This window comes from Pezoporus flaviventris, unplaced genomic scaffold (genome assembly GCF_033815535.1).
Source record: "Pezoporus flaviventris isolate CSIRO_AGI_PZ_B2104156 unplaced genomic scaffold, CSIRO_AGI_Pfla_v1 ptg000014l, whole genome shotgun sequence".
In the NCBI taxonomy this organism is placed as follows: Eukaryota; Metazoa; Chordata; class Aves; order Psittaciformes; family Psittacidae; genus Pezoporus; species Pezoporus flaviventris.
Window position 1 is genome coordinate 2,536,281 of NW_026892562.1, and position 19,402 is coordinate 2,555,682.

Genomic DNA, 19,402 nt, shown 5'->3' on the forward strand with positions numbered 1-19,402 from the left:
AGCGGGGACCCAGAATACAGGGACCCGGATACAGGGCCCCGACTAGCGGGGACCCGGGATACAGGGCCCCGACTAGCGGGAACCCGGATACAGGGCCCCGGCTAACGGGGACCCGGAACGGCGAGTGAGCGTCGCCGGCGGCAGCGGCCGGGGAGCGCGGGCAATGCTGCTGCGGTGGTGTGACGGACCCGGGTGCTTGGACTAACCGAAAGGAATCCGCCGCTGGGACGAACCAGACACTGCTGCATCAGGAGGCCGATCCGGAGACCGAGGTTACAAGACGACCCAGAAGAAGACGATCCGGAAAAGGCTGGCCATGAAAATGGACCGAGAGGTAGCCCTGGACTTATTACAGTGCTTCTTATAAAAGCGGGGAACTGAGCCCTGAACTTTTTACAGTGCTTTTTATAAAAGCGGGGAATTGAGCCTGAGACTCTAAAGCAGCTAGAGGGTCTAGTGGCTGTAGGGAAGGCTAAGGGGTTTTTTGTAGATCCTAATACAGTTTTTGAGGAGAGTGAGTGGTGAAAGTTGGGTGATGAACTATTTGATTCAATGCTTAATGATGATAAAACGGCAAAGAAACTCGGTAAACCATGGAGGGAAGTAATGAACTGTATAAAAAGATACAAGGCAGAAAAGAAAACTGCCGCGGTAGCAACGGAGAAACTAGGAACAGACGTCCCCGGTCAGTTGAAGCCGGGGGAAGATTACAACTCGTTTCCCCCAACTCGAGGGAGCACAGGGTTCTCCCCCCCGCCCCCCTCCTTTTCTCCCCCTCCATCAGAAGGTGCCGCGGAGGAGGTGTAACCCCCTGCTCCCCCACCACCCCAGTTCCGAAAGTAGGGACTTTGAAAAGGACAGAGAAAGTATATTAGAAGGTATACGCATGATAAATGTCGAGAAATCCGAAAGAAAGAGGGCGGTGCCTCAGCGCCGGATCGATTGCGGTGCCATTTTGAAGCACGCAGTAGAAAATAGGGATCATGCGCTAGCGGGAGATTTAAAGGAACCGCGAGCCTCTCCAACCTACTGTGCCTTAGAGTGAAAAAAAATTTTTAACGCGGTTACGGAGGAGCCAGGTCTGCAGATGGCTACATACTGAACGGGACATCTAATAAGAAAGACACAGCTGCGAGCAACGGAGACCCCGAGTTCGGCCCAGGATCAGCCCCCGAATCCCCTGAATCCGATCCAGATTTATATCTTCTGCTTCCAGACTCTGACTCTTTGTCTCCCAGGTCGGTCTGCTCAGACTTACTGGCCCTGGAGACGCTCAGTTGTAACAATGGGTAACCAAAGATGCGATCATTACTGGGGAATTTTCTGCAGTGGGCATCTCTGCATATCCTGTGTTTACTACACAGCAGGGGGCTAAAGAGTGGGAAGCTCTTGATCTCAAAGTAGTTAAGGAGGCCTGACAAACAGTGACCACTTATGCGTTAAAATCCTCTTATACTCAAGCTGTATATGTTATGATTTTTTCTTGCAAGTGACAGGGGGAGCCCATACAGTTTCTCTGTGATACTCATGTACTAGAAGTTGGTAAATATAAGTATGTCCAGGTTTCTATCAACCCTTGGAGACCTCTGTAGATACTGCTGGCCACCTGTGTCAGAATGAGTGTGCATTTTGGTCAGTATAAAAGCCCAAGCCTCATACGATGTGGGGGAGGCAGAGCCTCTGCGGGGACGCCCGCTAAGGTTGAGCCTGCCACCTCGCACTGCAATGATGCTTCTGGTTTCCTGTTAGTCTCCACAGGGTCCTTGTGCGACTGTAGTGGGAGTAATGATGGCTTTTGCAGGGACTAAAAAAAAAAAAAAAAGAATGGAGGGGGAGAGAGAGAGAGTAATGATGTTACATTTAACTTTAACCTGTCTAACCTGTCTACTTCTCAAGAACTGATAACCTGGGGGAGGGGGGTATATTTGTGTCCTCCTGCCTACAGGTCCATGGTGACTGCCTGCAAAGTTTGTCAAGCGTTGCCATGAGCTGGACAGACGAATGGAAAAACCTGATGCCTCAGCTACAGGAGCTGACCGTGAATACCCCAAGCAGAATGAGACAGAGGAAGAGAAAGAACAAATAACTGCAAAACATCACTTGGGGGCAACTGAAAAGTAATATCCTGAATATGTGTGCTTGTAAAGTAGCTATTATTAGAGGTTGTGATTTTGTGTATAAAACCACCTGTATTTACTAGCTAGTTGCTAATAAGAAACTGCACCTTGTATTGCATAGATTTGTCACTTGTAAAAGAGATGTTAGAGTATGGAAATTTGCAGTAGCTGCTAGAAAATGCTAAGGCAAAAGCTAGAAAGATTTTAATACAATGGTAGTGTTATAAAGGAGGTGATGGAACAAATTTAAGAGGGGGGGAGAATTCCACTGGTAAGAAATTTCTTTGGCTAGTCCTTCACTGTCATTAGCATCTTCAACATGCTGCTGCACCCTGCAGTAGTTACTCTGCTAATGTAAATGTGTGTGTGCCTTGCTGTAGTAGCGACTTGTTACTGGATGAAGCAGGTGAAACTGTGCATTGACAACAAGGTGCAAGGACTGAGGCTGACCAAATGCCTGCTACCACAATCAAGGGCAAGACTGGGTTGGCCTCTGTGTTTGCCACCAAGAAGAACCTTTAGCTCCGCTGTTGGCTGCAACCCAGCAGGCGTGGAGTGGTGGGGACACATGCCATGCCAGACCTTGATGGGAAGGATCAGAGAGCTATACAGCCTGTTACCAGAGAGCCATACAGCAGAAAAAAGGGGCAGGCCCAGGCAGCCTGTGGTTGGCATATGTTGGAGCTATAATCTAGCCCAGATCCCCTGCCCAAGTAGGGCCACCCAAACCGTATATAAAACATAAAGGGGGAAGATGTGGAGACAGTGTTCTCACAGGAGAATGCATAAGTGGTACATAAACTTTGAATAGTCCTGAAAGATACAGCAAGGCCATGGGAGGCCCGAAGAAGCTTAAGCAAGCAAGATAAGAGACTGGAATTCACCAAGTTAATGAGAACTGTGGACTGTTGGCAAGCTTTTAAGGTTGAGTTCTCACACCTGTGTTTAACCAATTATATGTTAGTCACTAAGGGTCTTCAAAACATGTATCCAATCATAATATGCCAAATTACTGTAAGTGCTTCAGCTGGGGCCTTGGCTCAACTAAGCAGACTGGGTTGCTGAGTTGCTAAGCAGATGTCGTGGTTTAAACCCAGTCAGGTAATTCATTCACTCACTCCCAGTGAGTGGTGCCGAGCTGACAACAATCAAGGTCCGTGTTCGTCTCCCCCCCCCCTGCCTTGCACCGGGGCTCTCCCCTTCCCCGCTCCCGGAGGAACGGGGAGGAGGATCGAGAGAGTGCAACTCCTACGGGTTGAGACAAGAACAGTCCAGCAACAAATCACCACCGCTACTATCAGCTAAAACAATGATAAGGGAAAATAACAAGGGAAGAGAATACGATACCACTGGCCAAGAAAACGAGTTCCACCCGGAAGCCCCTGTCCTTCCGGGTAACTCCCAGTTACCCCCCACCCCGGGCATGACGTGCTGTGGTATGGAATACCTCCCCGGCTAGCCCGGGTCAGGCGCCCCGCCTCTGCTTCCTCACAGCCTCCCCTCTTCCCTGGCAGAGCATGAGCCTCACAGAGTCCTTGGTCAGGGTAAACATCACTTAGCAACAGCCGACAACATCGGCTTCACCAACGCTGTTCTCAAAACTAGAAGTCAAAACACAGCACTGCACCAGTTAACACAAAGGAAAAAACATGATGGCTATTGCTGAACCCAGGACATTATCCACCCCTTATTCCATACCATTCACGTCGTGCTCAGATCCCACATTTTCAATACACCATCGCTCTCCCACATATATACATCCATATACATACAGACCAAGAGGAAAAAAAATCATTTTCTTAGTGCATGGACCAATCCCTATAATGCTGCCGAGTCCATCCGGTCCATGATGTTCCAAGTTCATTCTCTGTTGGGATGATGGCTGGAGGGAAGTCAGGGCCAGTCGCTGGTGACCTGGAGACATCTAGTTGATGGGCTATAAAAGCATTACACAGCAGGCAACAGTATACAATTGAGTTCACTGGCTGTTTTCCCCTAAAATCAAATCCCCTTGAGGTATACATCGGACTTCCCCATCTTCCCGCATTACCCACCAAGTATATCCAGGTCCCTGAGCAAAAGCAATCCCACGAGTGGGTTTGCCTTTACCTGAAGCAGGAATAACCCAGACTGTCTTCCCCAGCAAATTCTTCATATGCACCACAGGAACTTTGTCCCCCTCTACAATATGTAAAAGTTCTGACTGGCCTGGGCCAGCCCTGTTGGCAGATCCTCTGGTGTTGACCAACCAGGTGGCCTTTGGTAAATGTGTATCCCAATGCTTGAAAGTTCCCCCACCCATCGCTCTCAGTGTAGTTCTTAACAGCCCATTGTACCGTTCGATTTTCCCAGAGGCTGGTGCATGGTAGGGGATGTGATATACCCACTCAATGCCATGCTCTTTGGCCCAAATATCTATAAGGTTATTCCGGAAATGAGTCCCATTGTCTGATTCAATTCTCTCTGGGGTGCCGTGTCACCACAAAATCTGTTTCTCAAGGCCCAGGATAGTGTTCCGGGCAGTGGCATGGGGCACAGCGTATGTTTCCAGCCACCCGGTGGTTGCTTCCACCATGGTAAGCACATGGCGCTTGCCTTGGCGGGTTGGTGGCAGTGTGATATAGTCAATCTGCCAGGCCTCCCCATATTTATACTTCAACCATCGTCCTCCATACCAAAGAGGCTTTAACCGCTTGGCTTGTTTAATTGCAGCACATGTTTCACACTCATGAATAACCTGGGCAATAGTGTCCATTGTTAAGTCCACCCCTCGGTCACGGGCCCATCTGTATGTTGCATCTCTGCCCTGATGGCCTGAAGTGTCATGGGCCCACCAGGCCAAAAATAATTCACCTTTATGTTGCCAATCTAAGTCCATCTGAGCCACTTCAATCTTAGCCGCTTTATCCACTTGTTGGTTGTTCTGGTGTTCCTCAGTGGCCCGACTCTTGGGTACATGGGCATCTACATGACGTACCTTCACCACCAGGTTCTGCACCCTGGCAGCAATATCTTTCCACAGTGCGGCAGCCCAGATGGGTTTACCTCTGCGTTGCTGGAGTAAAATCAGCTCTTCCACTCCATCTGGGAAACTGCTCACCAGAGACTGAAGCCGTAGCTCTCATGGGACGATCAGTCTTGGCCCTTGCTCCCCTCTTCAGTTCACTCACCCGTTCCTCCAAAGCTGAAGTAGGTTTTCCATCCCACTTTGTCATGTCTTCTCCGTGATCCAGCAGGTAAAACCATAGGGTACCCCGTGGCGTATACCTTCTGTATCTCCTCTCTTGAACAATAGGACGCCTTTTGTTAATAGCTGAGACGCGTGTTGGTACACGTGAGGAGCTGGATAAATCAGATAGATCGTCCCTCAATTGTTTGAGGTCCTGGGACAGTTTTTTCACAGCTGAGATGATGGAAGGAGTGAGATTGTCTTCGAACTCTCGGAGTTTATGAACCATTTCATCCACTGTTAGTGGTACTATGTCATTCCAGGTCACTGTTGCCAATGAATGGGCATGTGATGACCGTGCATTCCGTGTAAGTTTTCGCCACATGGGTCGTGTACATTCAACTTCATCTGGATCTATAGGTGTATCCCCGTTATTCGGCTTGATGTGATAGATCATTTCTACGATGGCCGATTCCCTCAGAGACTGGATGCCTTTGTCTATAGTAGTCCACTTGGCCGAACGACTCGTAACATCGTCCTTGTACGGAAACCTTTCTTTCACAGCTGCCAAGAGCCTCCTCCAAAGGCTGAGGGACTTTTTCTCTCTTGCAATTGCTTTGTCAATTCCCCCTTCTCTAGCAAGTGATCCCAGCTGCTTGGCTTCTGTACCTTCTAGTTCGTGACCATCGGCCCCATTGTCCCAGCATCGGAGTAACCAGGTGATGATGTGCTCCCCTGGTTGACGGGTAAAATCTTTTCGCATATTCCGCAGCTCGGTTGAGGTCCGAGGTCGAGAAGTTACCTCTTCTTCTTCTTCTTCGTCATGTGAGGATGACTCCTGATCAGATTCTGGACCGGGTGGTGAATTCATCGGTTCTTCATCTCGCTTCACCCTTTTTGCCTCCTTTTTGCTTGTTCTCTTGCGTACAGGGGCAACTGATATTGGTACGAATTGGTCCTCTGGTTTGGCTGCAGTGATTATCACTGTGGTTTGAGTGGCGACTGTACTTGTTGCTGGGGGTGGTGTAGCTACCGTGCTTGGAGCTGGGGTAACCGCGCTGTCTGTTGCAGTTGAAGTTTGAGCAGCTGCTGTACTTGCCACTGGGGTAGCTGCGCAGTTCATTGCAGCCAAAGTTTGAGTAGCGACTGTCACTTTGCCCTCAAATCCGCTGACATTCTTTTCCTTTTGAAGGTGCTGGATAGTGTTGAACAAGGCCCTGTAAGCATAGGCCAAGCCCCAGCACGTTGCCGTGATTTGTCCATCTCTGGTATGGCCAGAATGACCACACACCTCATTTAAGTGTTTTACTAATTCTTCTGGATTTTGCAGTTGTTCGGTAGTGAAATTCCAAAATACTGGAGGGGCCCACTGACCTAGATACTTGCCCATACTATCCCACACACCCTGCCACTCATGGCTGTCCAGCCTCTGGGAAAATCTCTCGGTCCTCCTACATCGTCGTTTGACCCCAGACAAGACCCAAACCTGAATCTGCTTAACTCTTGAAATCAGTAGTGGGCAAAACACACTCTGTATGCGTGTTAGCATGGTGATTCCCATCACCATCAGCAAACAAGTCTCAAGAGCATTAAAAGGCCATTTAAAAAATTCAAAACTCTCAAATGTAAATGGTCTGGGGGGACGACTAGGAGGGTAAAAGGATGTCTCCTTCACAGGTTGAGCACCTGAGAAGGAGAAAAAAGATGTGTAATTGCTAAGCACCTCCATCATATACCTCCCAAAGTATAAAGGTGGTGACCACACTGGGAACATAAACCAGATCAGTTTCATGATCAATGATTCTATTGTATTACAAGTCATTACCATAAAGTACAATGGGATAAAAACCTTAGCCCAAGCCCCACACCTGAAAAACACTAATACAGCCAATACCGGATGGACGTAAGATATGGTATACTGAAACTGTGAGATCAAGAGGAAAAACCTTGAGAGCCAATAAATCAGCATTGTGACGAGTGGCTATCAATCCAGTCAGATCTGTTCTTATCTCAACCCCTCGTGCCCCACGTTGGGCGCCAAAAAGAACTGTCGTGGTTTAAACCCAGTCAGGTAATTCATTCACTCACTCCCAGTGAGTGGTGCCGAGCTGACAACAATCAAGGTCCGTGTTCGTCTCCCCCCCCCCTGCCTTGCACCGGGGCTCTCCCCTTCCCCGCTCCCGGAGGAACGGGGAGGAGGATCGAGAGAGTGCAACTCCTACGGGTTGAGACAAGAACAGTCCAGCAACAAATCACCACCGCTACTATCAGCTAAAACAATGATAAGGGAAAATAACAAGGGAAGAGAATACGATACCACCGGCCAAGAAAACGAGTTCCACCCGGAAGCCCCTGTCCTTCCGGGTAACTCCCAGTTACCCCCCACCCCGGGCATGACGTGCTGTGGTATGGAATACCTCCCCGGCTAGCCCGGGTCAGGCGCCCCGCCTCTGCTTCCTCACAGCCTCCCCTCTTCCCTGGCAGAGCATGAGCCTCACAGAGTCCTTGGTCAGGGTAAACATCACTTAGCAACAACCGACAACATCGGCTTCACCAACGCTGTTCTCAAAACTAGAAGTCAAAACACAGCACTGCACCAGTTAACACAAAGGAAAAAACATGATTGCTATTGCTGAACCCAGGACAGCAGACAATTCTACATCGAAGGCAATTCCTGATTTGTTTTAATGTTGACTCTGTAAGACATGCAACACTGCAGAAACTTGTTGTTGGAACAGGGACATGGATGTGAAGAGTTTGATGGAATGTGTTGTATGAGTCTCTCTGATTATGCTAATTCGATGCATGCACAGCTGAGAACCCTGGCTCAGCTTACCCAGCAATAGTAAATGAGCAATATCCTAAGAATAACTAGATGGTTGTCTTCCCGGGGCATTACAGGTTGAGTCAAACACTGCGGTTTAAAGTATTGCACTTATGTATCATTGTTAGGTTAATCATCGTAGCTATTAGACTTGCTTATAGTTGTGTGATAAAACAGGTGAACAGAATAACCCATAATGCCTTGCTTGCACAAAGAAAAAGGGGGGAATTGTTGCAGAATGACTCTAAGAGCAGGACCATAGAGTTCTGGAGGAGTGTGCAAGCAAGGCAGGGGGTGGCCCCCACAGGTAGCTGGAGACCGGACCTGGGAGGAGAATCTGGAGGAAGCTGTGGGGGGCTAACCAATAGTGTTGTGCCAAGAAGGAGTGGCTGAATACCACTCCTATATATGTGTGAACTGCGTCAGAAATAAGGTAGAAGTTGCTTATCACCCAGATTGGGTTGGCCTGTCTGCTTCTCCTCGCCGCTTACAAAAGGTATTTCTTAAACAAAAACTGGCAGGGAAAAGAAAGAGGAAACAAAATGGCTGTCAATTATTTCATATCAAATTTTAATTCCAGTTCCCAGTGAAAAGTAAATCTCCAGATTATCTTTTTAACTTTTTTCCTCCACACAAGGCTAAATAAAGGGTGATAAGATTTCCAAAGCTGGGGCAAAATTGGTCCATGTGACAGATACTTACATATCTCTCACACCTCCCTAGTCTTCTGAGATAGGGTGTGTTTAAGCCAAAAGGCAGCATGAAGGATCTAATTGAGGCTGAGGGGACAATGGGATTGTTGGGGATAATACGCATAATGGGATTATGTGTATCAGTACTCAGAAATACATGCTAGGACATCCAAAGTATGCTGTGTATCCTGGGCTGAGAACAGCGCCTGGGATTCAGCCAGACCCTACATGTTCAAGGAGCCAAGGGTTGGAAATTAGCCTGAAAGCCTTCCCCAAAAAGGATACATAATGAGCTTGGTGAAAGCAGCATAGTTTGTCTTAAAGTATTTGTGCCCCTTTTTTTTTTTTTTTTTTTTTTTTTTTTAACATCAGTGAAGGAAGATGGGTATAATATCCCTTACTCTCCCTCTGGTCTACCAGGAAAAGCTAAAGATAAACAAGATTGAGAAATAGCTCAGTTGTCTGTAATGAAAAAATGCGCTCAGTGGACACTTTCATTTTACAGCTATCACCCTTAGGACCCTCCTTATTCTCTCAACTAGCTTTTGCTGATGATTAAAGTCTTGACTGACCATTATTCTCTGAGGTACTTTGGTAGGATTTATGGCTTTGAAGTGATTGTTACATATGCCACTAAAGTACTTCACTCCTTTTTTAAAAATCCTGACACTTCCCACCACCAAAAAGGGTTGACTGGACTGGAGATTTAATGAAATTGGAATCATAGCAGCTTTGTCAGTGAGAAGGATTTAAGAACAATTTAGTACAAGGACAAATTGTTAAAAGCAAAATCAAGACTTTTCAGATGATTATTCCTGGGTCAAGTTTCATATTGCTATTTATGAAAGTATTTTCTTCTCTTTTTTTTCACTCTTCAGTTGATTTAATCTTGTTCAAATCTGTAGTGGAAGTTATGTTTTATACACACAGCATAAGAAAGTATAGATAGGATAGCTTTAGTGAAAAAAGGTAAAAACAGGTATTATGTTGTGCATTTATAGAGTTGTTACATGCAGGAAAGAATACTAGATGTGCTGCACCGGGTAAGTGGAAGATACTCTGTTTGGGAACCTGCCCAGTGGAGTTAACACAGAAGAACTCAGATGTGAAGCCAATAAACTGAGTCGCAAAGTACATAGGGCCGAAGCAAATCCTTAGTGGGAGAACTAAGCAGGTCCTCAAGAGCTATTCTCATAACCATTACTCCTGCCATGAAGAGCAATGAAGTGTAACATCACTGTTGAATAAATACCCACTGTATCATCTGAAATGGGTAAAATGCTAAAAGTGCTGCCAAACTTATGTACTCATGAACTAAGTGAGATAAGCTCAGGCATTACAAAAAGCCTGATATGGAAAAGCAGTATCCTGGGTTCAGCAGTAGTAGTCATTTTTCTCCTTCTTAGTAGCTGGTGCAGTGCTGTGGTTTTGACTTTCAGACTGGGAACAGTGCTGATGACAGTAATGGTATTAGTTGTTGCTAAGTAATGTTTACTCTGACCAATCTGCGTCTCATACTCTGTCAGGGAGGAGGGGAAGTCAGGAGGAAACAGAGACAGGACACCTGACCCAAACTATCCAAAGAGGTATTCCATACTGCAGCATGTCATGCCCAGTATATAAACTGGGGGCAGTTAACCCAGAAGGGCTAGATCACTGCTCGGGTCAGGCTGGGTATCGGTCAGCGGGTGGTGAGTGGTTGCATTCTCTTCCCTTGTTATTTCCCTTATCATTATTATTATTGGTGGCAGCAGCAGTGGTTTGTGTTATACCTTAGTTACTGGACTGTTCTTATCTCAACCTGTGGGAGTTAACATTCTTTCGATTCTACTTTCCATCCCTCCAGGAGCAGGGGAAGGAAGGTGGGGGAATGAGCAAGCAGCTGCGTGGTTCTGGGTTGCCAGGTAGGCTTAAACCATGACAAGCAGTTATAATGAAGATTAGAAGTTTTACTCTAGTCTAGTTTCAAGTTCTTCCCAGGAAAACCAGTTGAAACACAGGCTGTGTCTTTTCAGCAAGTGGGAAAGAAAAGGTATCCAAGCTGCAGAACAAATATGAGCCTGCTGAGGTCAAGGCAGAAACTGGCATTTTCAAACCCATTATTGTCAAGGTACTGTATTTATGTGAAAGTTCAGCTAAAATTTGAACTCAAAAAAGTGACATTACCATTTGAGGGTAGAAAGGGAGTACTGTGTTCTTGATCATTGCTCTTGTGATAGTCACTCAAGCAAGCAAATGCCAGTGTTACTTCTCAATGTAGTTTTGTGATGTTTTCTCTAGCAGTTGCTCAGTAGTTTCTCAGCAGAACTGTATTTTCCATGGAGCTGTGTTCTATGGCAAAGTTTAGCCAGAAAACTCCTTTCCGAGGCAGTAGAGTTGACCTTCCTCACACACCTTCCTCATCAGTTGTCTCTCACAGGTTACTGTATCAGGTGGTAGAGTTGATGATCTGTGTTGGGTTACCTTTATGGTAGACCAACAAGCAGTGTTGCCACTTTGCTTTTGCTGTGCATGTGGCAAATGGGATAGCTTTTTTAAAATCATAGGATCCTAGGATGGTTTGAGTTGAAAGGGACCTTAAGGCTCATCCAGTTCCAAAACCCTGCCATGGGCAGGGACACCTTCCAGTAGACCAGGTTGCTCCAAGCCCTATCCAACCTGGCCTTGAACACTGCCAGGAATGGGGCAGCCACAGCTTCTCTGGGCAACCTGTGCCAGCTCCTCACCACCCTCACAGTCAATAAATTCTTTCCAAAGAGCTCAGCTCAGTCTTCCCTCTGTCAGGTTAAAGCCATTCCCCCTTGTCCTGTCCCTACAGGCCGTTGTCCAGAATTCCTCTCTAGGGTCCCCTTTAGGTACTGGAAGGATTTTATAAGGTCTCCCCTGAGCCTTCTAGTATGTGATACCACAAATCCTAAAAATGAAAGTGAATATTTTGAGGATTTAATGACCAAATGTTCAAAAAGTGAATGCCATGGCTATAGCTGTTTGGGATCTTGGAGAGATGAAACAGTAGACAGGATAAGATTTCCCTACCCACTGTCTATTTGTCATATATTTTATTGCAGACCACCAAAGTGCGCTTTGTATCAGTGTCATTGCCTTAAGTTAGTCTTTGAGATAATCTAGTCATTTGATTCCCCACTGAGACTACAACTGTGTGAACTGAGGGAATAAAAAGGGGGGTCATGTCCTGATCTGAAACTAGGAGACCTTTTCAAAAATCTTAGTTTTCTGACTGCATAGGAATTATACCTTTAGTTCTTGCAGTTTCAGAGAAAAGACAAGAGAGAATTACCTGTTCCCTTGTCAAGTGTTCTTTAAATGCACTTGGTGCAGCCGTTAAGAGCCGTAATGTCAGTATAGTTCCTTTGTTGTCAGAGTTCCAAACTCAAATGCAGAGATGGAGTATTCAATACTACAGCTGACCTAAGTGACAGACATAACCTTTCTCCTGTGTTACATAACCCTCTTCATACTTCTTCCCTTGTTCCCTGTTTCAAATTGTATCTCCTCAGACTCCCATTTCATTTTGCTTTTTCTTCAACATGCAGTCTGCCATCTACTTCCCCAAACAAGGCAAGGCTCCAAGATATAATAGGGCAACTAACTTGTAGGCTGGGATAGAAACACCATGGGGGGGCAGGGGGTGGGGGTGTAGCTAAGAGGCAGCCAACCACTTAGACTAGATGGATGCCATCTGGCTTCCCTGTCAGCACCTATCTATGCTGGCCAAGATGCATGAGCTATCCAACTGCTTAACTGTTCACCCAGAAGATATGTACTTTTTTTTAAACTCTTGTGGAGAGCCAAATGTCTCATGCAGCCTATCTACATTTGGATTCTATTTTGTCTGTAGTATATGGCCTGTTGTTTTACTTTTATTAGCGATTGTTCTCCCTAATAATAAACTCTGAGAATAAACTCTATCTTGTCATTATTTCCTGAGGAATTTTCAGCACTTCAGTGTTATAGAATCATAGAATCACAGGGTGGTTTGGGTTGGAAGGGTCCTTAAAGCTCATCCTCATCCAGTTCCAACTGATTTCAAGAGTTAAACCCAGTCAGGCGACTCGTTCACTCACTCCCCACCTTCTTTCCTTCCCCCTACTCCCGGAGGGACAGAGAGGAGAATCGAAAAGAATGCACCTCCCATGGGCTGAGATAAGAACAGTTTAGTATCTAAGGTATAACACAGATCACTACTGCTACCACCAATGCATAATAATAATGATAAAGGAAATAACAAGGGAAGAGAATACAACACCTCACCACCAGCCAACCAGTAACTCGCCCCACCCCACCAGACCAAGCACACACCGATACCTCCTCCAACCCCGCAGTCCTAGCCCTTCTGGGTAACTCTCAGTTACCTCCTGGGCATGACGTGTTGTGGTATGGAATACCTCTTTGGTCAGTTTGGGTCAGGTGTCCTGTCTCTGCTTCCTCAAGGCTTCCCTTCCTCCCTGGCAGAGCATGAGGCTCACAAAATCCTTGGCCAAACCAAAACATTATTGTTATCAGCTCTGTTCCCAGGCAGAAAGTCAAAAACACAGCACTGCACCAGCTGCCAAGAAGGAGAAAAATGACTGCTACTGCTGAACCCAGGACAGTGTTTCTGAAGTCTATTTAATCTGTGCATCTGTTTTGGAAAACTGATTCTTTATCCGGAGATAAATACCAACTTTGTATTTAAAAAAAAATAAAAATAAAAATAAGAAAAAGTAGAGACCTTTAGGAGGACTTTAGAGAATACATATTAGACTGATGTAGAGAAATGTCATGGTTAGGGAAGTATTGCAGTTTGGGAGGGAAAACAAAGTTAAGGATCTGCCTGGCTGGCTGGGTGGCCTAATGCACTATTCTCTCACTGCCCTTATAGAAATTTAATTCAAGTGAGGGGTTTTTGGCACTGCCTTAGGTTCATGAGTTTGCCTCAATTTAAATGATGTGCAAGAGCAAACCAAGCCCCCATACTTTGACGTAATTCACAGCATTCTAAGGCCAGTAATAGACTCTAGGAGTTTTCTAAGGCAGATTCAGTGGAAATGCTATGTTTTAGGACTGGGATCTAGGGCTTAAGGGCTCTGGAATGGGGCTGGAAAGGTTCTGCAACACTGAAGTCAGCATTTTGCAAGCTAGCATTTGAATTTTGGAGAGAAGCTACATGTTGCATTGTGGAACAGAATCACAATATGAATAGGAGTGCTACTCTGGTAAAATGGCTTTGAGGTGAGTCATGAATTAGATGAATAATAATTAAGAATGGCTTATATTTCTGTATTGCTCTTTTACTTTAATTTAATAACTCTGAATAGATTTAATAAGATACCAAGAAAAGACAGCCGGCAGTGAGAGAATATTAAGCAAGCCAACTCTGTAACACTTGTCTACCTCTGTTAATGTTAAAATACTGTGTGTGTTAATATGTTTATGTAGTACAACAGCAAAAAGCAGTTGGTGTAAGCCTTGTGCTGTAATCCATATTGTTCTGCTATTAAGAGACCTCCTGGTCCCTTTGTTGCTGCTCTCTTGACTAACATTCCTTTACATAGAATGTGTTTACTAGCCGCTGGTTTACTTCAGTGGAGGAAAAAGAAACATATCTTTTGTCAATGGACTGTATTTTTTCCCTTTGTTTTGGAGGGTCTTGTTTATATTGGGAATGTTGTTTGTTACATGCTATGTTAATAGGGTTTTAAGCAATTTAGTGCCCCCAGCCCAGACCCCTTTTTATCCCTTGAGAATCTCTCTGGGCTCCTTCAGCATCTTAACATTCATTTTTATCATAAATACTTATCTCCAAAAGACATGATAATTTGTCTGTTTCACAGAGATTGCCATTGTAGAATGATTATTAGAGACTTATCAGCTATTTTTATCTTCCTTTAACCATTGAATATATTTCCTCATGTCAGAAAGCTAAAAATGTCATGCGCTTCCTTATATTCAGAAATTAAATTAAACACAGAAAATCAAGCCAGGGAAATAGGAGAGAAATGACATTCCTGTCATTATAGCAGTATTATCTGCTAAAGCCCCTTAGCAATTGCTTTCATTTGGAACTACTCAGTTCTGGGACACCATTATAGCATTCTCCTTAATTGTTTCTGCTTATTACCTAAAACTTGTTTGATAGCTGAATGTTTCAGTTTCCTGACAGCTAATAATAAGAATTAGAAAAGAAAGGGCTGGCATCGTGCTCAGAAAACCTTGTGGAACAGTGAAGTCTCCCATGGTGAATACAGACTCTGCTGCTGGGAGACTTCAGAGTGCCTAAGTGTATCGGAGGGAAAAAGAAACTACAGGGATCTCTATTAGGGCCTTGGAGTGAACAAAGATGAAGAGTGAGATGATTCAGAAATGACCAGAATGAAGATTGTGTGGTGGGGAATGAATGTGGGAAGTGAGGAATACAGCAGAAGATAAACTCAAAACCTGATACATCTGTTTGCATTTTGGGGGTATGAGATATTCCAGTTTTGGGGAAAAGGATCTGCAGTAATGTGAATGAAAACAGCCTATGAAGGTGGCAGAGGAGAGGATATCTGCAGAGAACTAGAGGGCTTGTAGAAGTTAAGGGCTGCCTCCATCTATTAAGTAGCCAGGTAGCATAAGCACACACACAGAATAGAAAAAAAGAAGGCAAATAATTGCATGAGCAAACTCAGGACCTTTTCCTTTCTTTCATCTGAGCCCATATTTCTGGGTTTCTGACATGGAAAAGGCCAGGACGTATGTGTCCAGAGAACTGAAGTGCTTGGTAACAAAGAGTCTGTCATGGAATCACTGTGTGTTCAATTAACTTGGTGTCCTGGATTCAGCAGTAGCAGTCATTTTTCTCCTTCTCGGTAGCTGGTGCAGTGCTGTGTTTTGACTTTCGGCTTGGGAACAGAGCTGATAACAATGATGTTTTGGTTTGGCCAAGGACTTTGTGAGCCTCATGCGCTGCCAGGGAGGGGAAGCTGGGAGGAAGCAGAGACAGGACACCTGACCCAAACTGACCAAAGAGGTATTCCATACCACAGCACGTCGTGCCCAGGATGTAACTGGGAGTTACCCGGAAGGGCTGGTAGACTGCAGGGTTGGAGGAGGTATCGGTGTGCTTGGTCAGCCTGGGGGGGGCAAGTTATCGGTTGGCTGGTGGTGAGGTGTTGTATTCTCTTCCCTTGTTATTTCCTTTATCATTGTTATTATTGGTGGTAGCAGTAGTGGTTTCTGTTATACCTTAGTTACTAAACTGTTCTTATCTCAGCCCATGGGAGTTGCATTCTTTTCGATTCTCCTCTCTGTCCCTCTGGGAGTAGGGGGAGGGAAAGAAAGGGGGGAGTGAGTGAACGAGTTGCCTGACTGGGTTTAAACCACACTTGGCTTATAAGGAAATGCTGAATGCTTGATTTCCCTGAAAATGGTTGTCAAGTGTATAATTTTTGAGCATCTTTCAAATAGTGATGGGTTTGTTCTAAATGATACACAACTGGCATGTTTCACCAATACTTCAATGCAAAGTTAAGATTTTTTCCTGCCTCTGTATGTGTTTGTTGTCTTATTTGTTAAACCAAAGAGATTTCTGGAAAGATAGGTTAGAACAATCATTTCCACTTTCAAAGTTTCAGTGGGAGGATTAGCTAAGGGAGGGGACTAAATGTCTGGTGGGCAAAGTTGTAAACTGCATAGATCTGTAGTCATAATAATGTATTGATTTGTATATTATGGCTGCCATACAAGTTTTATGGGGGTAGTGGTAGGGTAGTGTTTTGTCCCTTTTGCCAACATTTGTCATCCAACAGAGCAGGGAGACAAAATCCAAGTTCAGAAGTATCTCAATCTTAATGTGTTTCATGCATCTTCCAAACTGGAAAAATAATTCAGTTCCTTGAGGTACATGCTTTGGGGTTTGAAGCCTTCTTTAAAAAGGGTAAATTTGGAAGGCTTTCTGAATAACATTTTTACTTATAAAGAATAAATCACTACCTTCTGTCAATCATGTGTGTGGTACTGACTGTTACCCAGCTCTGTCAAGATCACCAGCTTGGATAGCATATTTCTATTGACATTTGAGTGACCTTTCTTTTAAACATCTTTGAGTTGGGCTAATGAAATTGAACATTCAAAGTTCCAGCAATACCTAATGAAAACTGCATTTGCAGCCCCTTTTCAAAACTAGGCTCTTAACTGGATAGGCAGGTTGCATTTATCATATGATGGCCTATTCAGAGTCAAAATATTTACTTATCTTTTGTAAATTCACAATATCTCATTTGGAGTTGGTATCACTCCGTTTTTATAATATGCAGACAATACTGAAATCTTTCCTGTGAATCTGTGCATGGAGTGATGGAAAAACCCAAGTAAATGGAGGTTTTTATCTAAACATGAAAAAGAGGACATATATGCAATAAATTCAGGTTGGAGTGTGATGGGTGAGAGGCTGCGGTTCTGCAAGGAGGTTTAGATTGTTATTAGCAAAAACCTGCTAATCTTCATGAGAAGAAAATTATTACAGGGAGGGATTTTGGAGACTGCAAGAATGGCAGTTTCATCTGGGCTGCTTTTAAAATCCTGTTGGCAAGGAGATAGCCATCAAGGATTTCACCTTAGCTTCTTCTCCAGCATTCCTAATCTGTTACTTTATGAAGGGGATTTGATGCAACAATATACTTTCCGTCTGTATTGCAAGCTGCTGAGTTTGAGTCTTTATTCTTTGGCATGAGAAAAATGCTGTCTCAGCTCTCCCGTCACAGTTGTTTTGCCTCTCTTTGTAAAAAAGAGAGGTTAGAGAGGTCTACTGAGAAGGTTTCACAATAAGATAGTGGCAAGAGTTATATTACTCACAGAAGCAGCAGCATGAGGGGAAAAGAAAAGATAGAGATTAAACTTTTCTCTGTCCGTTCAGAATAACCTTAGCAAACCCAAATCTGGGTACTTTTTCAGTAAAGCATGGATCACAGGAATTCATTGCCCTTTGCAGGTCACTGACATCCTGAAAGGCAGCCAGAGGTAGAGGCATGATGTGAGAACAGAGTTTGAGAGTTGAAGTGCAAAGTTACCTGTTAAAAAAAAAGGAAAGGAGGTATGTGCTGTCCTACTCTCTGCTGATTTTGTGTCAGGGACTTCACAAATAGCAATAGCTATTCCTTCAAATGTATATGTCCTGTAGGAGTAAACATATGCAAAAAAATAAAGATGGTTGAGTAATAGAAAAGTGACTAGGAACACTTGTAGCTGAGAACTGGTTAAAATCAGGACTCTTTCAGTTCTAAATTGGGTGGGTTTATGGCAAAATAGAAATGGGGGGTTCTTGTTATCTTTTGTTAAAATATTTATTGGTTTTGCTGAATTCAAAATGTCTACATGAGTCTGAAAATATTGAATTGTGGTTTAAATATGTTCCCTTCAGGTGCTGAACAAATCTAAATGGCTACTTATGGTTAATTTGCATTCATTCTAAACTTGTTCTGAGCTATCTGCTCTTGAATAGATAAACAGTAATTTAATTATGTATGCAATTCTTGACAACTTACAATTTTATTACAACTAATTCCTGCCCACATACTTCCTGCCCAAAAGTGTCTGCTTCTGGATTGTGATGCATTAATAGTTTTGGTAGAATGGCCTTGAATATGGCATTCAACATATATGGTCTCAAATAATGGTCACATTTGTTAGTCTTTGCAGTCTTTATATTCTCCCCTTCTCTGTTGGCTCCGCCCAAAAAAAACCTGGAATGTTATTATTTTGAATATAATTTCAACAATAGCCAATAGAGCTTGTCCCATGTTATGCCATTGTGCTTCTTTTTGACCTTATTACACAAGAACAAGCATTACATAGAATTTATGCTAGGTAATTGATATTGCTGTCTGCTACTGTGTTAGAGTGTGCTGGAAAGCAAGTCTTTGCAAAATGAACTTAAGAGTTTAGAGGTGGTCATTCTGGCAAAATGTATGGCTTTACATTCAAGGAAGATTCCTGAATCCAGGATAAAAAAAAGTGAAATAAAATGAAATCTGGGGACCTTTTCCCTACCTGTGAATCATTAAGTATAGAAGGCAGACTTCTGTTAGAAAGCCTGAGTACACATTATAAATAAATATTACCCTGAACAGTCATAAATAACACTATTAGCTTTTAATGCATAATTAACATTGAGGAGTAGCTAGGAACATGGCTGAATAATTATGCCACATTTTAAGACTATTTCTGTCTGCTTCAGCCACACAGTCAAGCAGTTAAATATGGCCAGTTCTTTGGAGTTTGGCACAGTAATTTTTAGTTCCAAATTCCCAGCGAGCTCTTTAAAAATCTAATTAGCAACAACCATTAGTGTTGGCTTAATCCTCTGCTTTAAATGCTAAGTAAGCATCATGTTTTTGTAGGGTGAAGTCCTTCAGTGTCTCAGAATGCTACCTACAATGGTTTGTTTTCCTTTTCCTCCTGAACCAGAGCAACTTAGTGGTGTGAGTGGCTGAATACAGTGTTGGTAACTCTCAGGTGCCAAACTACTTTCATTCCCTGATTGATTGTGACCAGGAAACACGATACTGCAGTAACAGCTGAAAGCCCTCACAAGCTCACATATTCAGTGCAGACCTGTATT

General features: G+C 44.1%; 1 protein-coding gene across 2 annotated transcripts in view; it reads left to right on the top strand.

The window, feature by feature from the left end:
- The window catches only part of LOC133269145 (leucine-rich repeat-containing protein 4C), a 572,086-nt gene that overhangs the window by 147,211 nt on the left and 405,473 nt on the right, over nt 1–19,402 (top strand). The window lies entirely within an intron of this gene.